This window comes from Schistocerca gregaria, chromosome 6 (assembly GCF_023897955.1).
Source record: "Schistocerca gregaria isolate iqSchGreg1 chromosome 6, iqSchGreg1.2, whole genome shotgun sequence".
Classification (NCBI taxonomy): Eukaryota; Metazoa; Arthropoda; class Insecta; order Orthoptera; family Acrididae; genus Schistocerca; species Schistocerca gregaria.
The window spans coordinates 98,897,489-98,903,488 of NC_064925.1; the positions used below are offsets into that span (position 1 = coordinate 98,897,489).

General features: G+C 42.9%; 1 protein-coding gene across 1 annotated transcript in view; it reads right to left on the reverse strand.

Annotated features, from left to right (window-relative positions):
* Positions 1–5,538, reverse strand: part of LOC126278410 (astakine-like) — a 121,099-nt gene extending 115,561 nt beyond the window's left edge. Inside the window, exon 1 of the mRNA XM_049978517.1 lies at positions 5,376–5,538. The gene's annotated coding sequence lies outside the window, so the exon portion shown is untranslated. The remainder of the gene's footprint in view (positions 1–5,375) is intronic.
* Between the last annotated feature and the right edge of the window lie 462 nt (positions 5,539–6,000).

The window sequence follows — 6,000 nt, forward strand, 5'->3', positions numbered from 1 at the left end:
TCAATGGTGGCCGCGGAACTGGCTCGTGACAATACACCAGTCACTACTCTTGATGAACTGTGGTATCGGGTTGAAGCTTCTGTACCTGTACACGCCATCCAAGCTCTGTTTGACTCAATGCCCAGGCGTATCAAGGCCTTTATTACGGCCAGAGGTAGTTGTTCTGGGTACTGATTTCTCAGGATCTATGTACCCAAACTGCATGAAAATGTAATCAAATGTCAGTTCTAGTATAATATATTTGTGCAATGAATAGTAGTTTATCATCTGCATTTCTTCTTGGTGTAGCAATTTTAATATCCAGTAGTGTATTTTTTAGCTGATAATTTCTTTACAGAATCGATGAACACTTTATATCATTACAGCCAGCATGGTTAGGTTACATAGGAAATAAGAAAGGGACTGTATCCCCTGCCGAAAATACTCAGAATGTTTCTCAATTTGAGTGAAGATTTTAAATTCACCCAAGAAAACGTGAATCTGCTTCTACTTTTCTCCAATAAATTTAGAGACTTAGGTGGACAGTCAGTGTGGACGCCTATTACCCGTTTTGTTACTTACATCCGCACACCCACAAGGAAACGTGCAAGATGATGCAAGCATTCAATGTTTGATGGACTTTTCTAGAAAAGCTGTATTATTATAAGACAAGCTGTGATCAAAGCCGTCCAAAGGAACGATCTGAGGTCGTGATAAGATTCTAAATCGGTTGGTGTATGGAGAATTGCAGAATGCAAGCTATTAGTGTTTTGAGAACATTGTTTGGAAATTTCTTCTGCCGCATCTTTACCTATTACTTCCTCCGCGCTATTGCAACGCTCCGTTTGAAATGATCCTTTTTTTAAGAAGTTGATAGATTTCTTTATTTGCGGTGTACTTATAAACTGTTTTGATTGGTACGCTGTGATGACGCGTCTCATCAGCTTTTCTATTGCCACATATTTATTACGTCGTATTCTGACGTAGTGTTCGGAGAATAAGTGATAAAGAATTTATCTGGCGTCGTTCTTGGGGCTGGGCTGTATTTTCTCATGTCCGGCAGGCAGTAAGACAAACAACACGTTTTCCTGCTTTAAGACCCACGAGCGAAGACACAGACTCCATGACAACCGGTTTTAACGAGTTCTTTCAATGTATTATGTGTTTCCCTCCTTTTCTGTGTACTTTGTCCTAATGTATTCATTTCTATGCAAATGCTACAAACTACATCTTACATTTTGTACGAGTATATAGAATATTCTACTTTTTTGTAATCCCATTTACTTTTTTGCCACGGTAGTCTCTTTTCAGTTAAAGAAATGTGGCAGGTAAAACAATGACCGACGTAGTTTCATAACTTTATCAACAAAGCATATCAAAGCGACAAACTGCTTTACAAAATAAGCTATACTGAAATTTTCCTGCTGACTAAAACTTTGTTATAAATGGGCATTCAGCTCCATGAGTAGCAGTCTCGCAAATTATGCTGCGTAACTTCTGTGAAATTTGGAAGGAACTGGGCGAGAGGTACTGTTGAAAGTTAAGTTGTGAGGGTGAATTATGAATGGTGTGTTGGTGGCTCGCTCAGTTGTGCAGTTGTCCTTGGAAGGCTAGGGTTCTGGTTTCGATTGTCTGTCTGGCACACAGTTTGAACTTTTCAGGAGGTTTCAGTTCAACGCACACTCCATTGTAGTGTGAAAATTCATTGCTTATAAAGATAATTATGCTGTTATTTGGGTGCGAAATAACAGTTCCGAATATTAGGTGATGTGTAATGCAGTTGCTTCTTAGGATTATAAAAGGTTGTGGTATAAGAATACTTTTACATTTTGAGCTATTTTATTAGTACTGTTGAAAGTCATAATTCTTCTCGTTTCCCTTGGGGCTTGTAATTCTTCACAGTGACTGGAATTCTGTCTTCTTCCATGTGTTTAAGATGTTGCCTGTGTTTATCCTTTTATTCTTCCAATTTGTCATTTAGTCTATGTTTCTAGATCTTATCGTATATTCTCATTTCTTATAAATTAACTCCTCGAGCAACCTTCAACAGATCTCAAAAATCTCATTTCTTGCATAGCGCTTTTGTCTTTATTTTCTTTTCAGTATAAGTTTCAGTGCCACGGAGCAAGACAGGCACAGGCATTATTTTACAAAACTTTTTTTAATGCCTTTCCTCATCTTGATCTTTCAGGTATGATTTGTAATTCCATATATGTGCTGAAATTTAGTGCTCCTATTCTGTACGTCATTATCGTTACTTAAGCTGATATCGCAGCCTAAATATCTAACCGGAAAACTTGTTCCAGTGACTTATCTTCAATAACAATTTTAATCGGACTGGTTGACACAATTCTCAGTGCAATAAACATGAGTTAGCGAGATAACAGTATGTCGCCCACAACACGATTTGTGACTTCAGTGGTGTCAAGCGAGAGCTCATTGGAGAGCAGGATGGCGGTCTGCCATGTTTCCTGATTAAAGCTGGTTCTTTGCCTTGATGCCAGTGATGGTTCTGTATTGGTTAGAAGGACCAGTTGAGAGCATGCACCCAACCTGTTCGTGTGCTAGATACACTGGAACTACACCTGGAGTTATGGTTTGGGGTGCTATTTTCGCAAGGGGTGTTTTCGAACAGCATAACGCTCATCCACATACTGTTGTTGTATGTAACCTAACATGCTTTACAGAGTGTCGATGCGTTGCCAGGCCTGTTCGATCACCAGATCTGTTTCCAATCGACATCATCGGACAACAACTCCACCGCCATTCGCAACCAACATTAACCGTCCCCGTATTGACCGACCAAGTACAGCAGGCATGGAATCCGTCCCACAAAATGACAACCGCCGCCTGTAAAACACAAAGCCTTCACGTTTTGCGTGCTTGCATTCAACATTCTGGCGGTTGCACCGGTTATTAACGTGCAAATTTGCAATGGATTACCTTGAGCTTGTATAAAGCTGTGATCTTGCAGTGTTAATCACTTAAATATTTTACCTTTCCCGAAGTTTCATTACTCTATTTATTTTTTGTGTTGAGATTTTTTTCTGTCAGTGTATTATCGGACAAGTACGTCTTGAACTCACGGTTTGAGGGTTCCACAGAAGCTGTTGTATGTTCACTGAAGCGCCAAAAAACTGGTATAGGCGTACGTATTCAAATACTGAGATATGTAAATAGGCAGAATATGACGCTGCGATCGGCAACGCCTATATAAGACAACAAGCGTCTGGCTCAGTTGTTAGATCCGTTACTACTGCTTCAGTGGCAGGTTATCAGGATGTAAGTGAGTTTGAATGTAGTGTTATAGTCAGCTCACGAGCGATCGGACACAGCATCTCCGAGGTAGCGATGAAGTGGGGATTTTCCCATAAGTCCATTTTACGAGAGTACTGTGAATATCAGGAATCCGGTAAAACATCAAATCTCCGACATCACTGCAACCGGAAAAAGAACAGCAACGACGAGTGAAGAGAATCGTTCAACGTGACAGAAGTGCAACCCTTCCGTAAATTGCTGTAGATTTCAATGCAAGTCTCAGCGCGGGAACCATTCAACGAAACATCAGCGATATGGGCTTTCGTAGCCGAAGGCCCCCTCGTGTACCCTTGATGACTACACGACACAAATCTTTACGCCTCGCTTGGGCCCGTGAACACAGACATTGGACTGTTGATGACTGAATGATACGAGTGTGGAGGTAACCTCATAAATGCAAGTTCAAGTTGGTGGAGACTCTGTAATGGTGTGCTGTGTGTGCAGTCGGAGTGATATGGGGACCCTGATAGTCTAGATACGACTTTGACAGGTGACATGTATGTAAGCATCCTGTGTGATCACCTGCATCCATTCATATTCATTGTCCATTCCGACAGACTTGGGAAATTCCAGCAGGACAATGCACCCGTCCAGAATTTCTACAGAGTGGCTCCAGGAAAACTGTTCTGAGTTTAAGTAGTTCTGTTGGGCACCAAACTCCCCAGACATGAACTTTTTTGAACATATCAGGGATGCCTTGCAACGTGCTGTTCAGAATAGGTCTCAACCCCGTCGTACTCTTGCGGATTTATGGATATCTTTGCAGGCTTCATGGCGTCAGTTCCCTCCAGAACTACTTCAGGCATTAGTCGAGTCCCTGCCACGTCGTGATGCGGCACTTCTGCGTGCTCGCGGAGGCCCTCCATGATATTAGGCAAGTGTACCAGTTTCTTTGGCTCTTCAGTGTATACAGATATTAATAATTATTATCATGATTGTTCTCCACAAAGCCCACTTCATCGCATAGCGTTTACACCACAATTAAGCAACGGCTTTGAGAAAGGCAACCTCCACCATCGGCGGGCATGACTGTGGTGCTCCAAGGAGACGCCGGTCACCTGAGTATGGAGAGCTCGTACTGGATCACGTTGAAGAGAACTCGTCGACGAGTGCACGAGCAATTTCTTTGGCTATTAGTGAATGGAACTGTAGAACAAGTGATGTACTGCGTCACGCCTGATCAGTTACTTGTAAAAGTAGTCGCGTTGCCCCTTTTTTTTCAAATGGTTATAGACGGAAACGCTATGTTTCCGGACATAGGTTGCAATTAAAAACTACATCTACTCACTCCCCTCTACAAGTTCTATAAGTTTTTAACTGGTATTTAAAACACCCTGTACCTAATAACATTGAGTGTTGCAAAAAAACACACTTCTATTATATGAATGAGAAAGGACCAGAATCTGTTGAAAACACGAAAATGTTGGAAAAAATTAGCATATAGCAAAGCGCCAACCTACTTCCTCCAGCACCAAAACTACTTGTCTATAACCACAAGATCACGCTGTTCACAGGCAGTTCAAAGCATTATTATTGTGCATCTTGCGCTCTCCTGAAAGCTTTTTATCGCTGATGTGTAGTTAACTGACATTTAGATGTAACAAATCGTACCAAGAGTGACGTTTGTGATAAATCTTCAGTGCACCATTGCTTTGAAACGGCCTATTGTCATATCACAAATGTTTTCAAAAATGGTTCAAATGGCTCTGAGTACTATGGGACTTAACTGCTGTGGTCATCAGTCCCTTAGAACTTAGAACTACTTCAACCTAACTAACCTAAGGACATCACAAACAACCATGCCCGAGGCAGGATTCGAACCTTGCGACCGCAGCGGTAGCACGGTTCCAGACTGAAGCGCCTAGAACTGCTCGGCCACGCCGGCCGGCACACATGTTTTAATCCAAAAACAACAAAATACAATGAAACCTAGTACGGAGTCTCCAAAGTAGGAAGCGAGGGGTATCATGCGACCCTACCCGAATGCATTGAAATGCTATTACTTATTCTTGTTTCGTGCCGAACTGTCCCTAATGACAAGTGAGGCGACCTGCCGAAGGTTCTCCCACCCGACTTACCTGCGTTGGAGCGAGTGGCTGTTGCGTGTTGGGCGGTGGTCTCTGGGCGCGAACAGACGAGACTGCTTTGCGTGTGGGGCCGGCGCTTCGGGTATATACTGGCGAGGATGCGGGCGGTGCCAAGGTAGCGAGGCGGATGGGGGCTGCAGGAGGGCGCTATCTGCTCACTGCGCCTGTTTTCCGGCGGATTAGTTTGTTTGCCCGTGTTTTCCTCCGGTCTTTATCTCGACAGCAAGCCGGCTGCGGAATGTGCGGTTTCGAAACTGTAAGCGTGTTTGTCTTCTGTTTAAATTCTGGGGTCGAGTAGTAATCGGTTAATCTTAAAACTGACTGAGCTTCTAATTCACCATAGAGGAGCAATGCATGTGATGTGGACCAGTATTACGATCCTCTTCAGCGACTGTAGTGGTTTATTTGCGTGCATCACATTTTTATTCTAGCTGCTAGGCTGACTTGCTGTGTGTAAGGTGCGAGATATCAGACCTACGGTCCTATCTTAAGCATTTGTCATGATAAATATTATGATTACATCCTTTGGTCGCACCATGGTAGAGATGGGTCGCTCGCGAACTAACTGGTCCAAAGGAACCGTTCGCCAAGATGAACGGAACGAGCGAGGAACGAA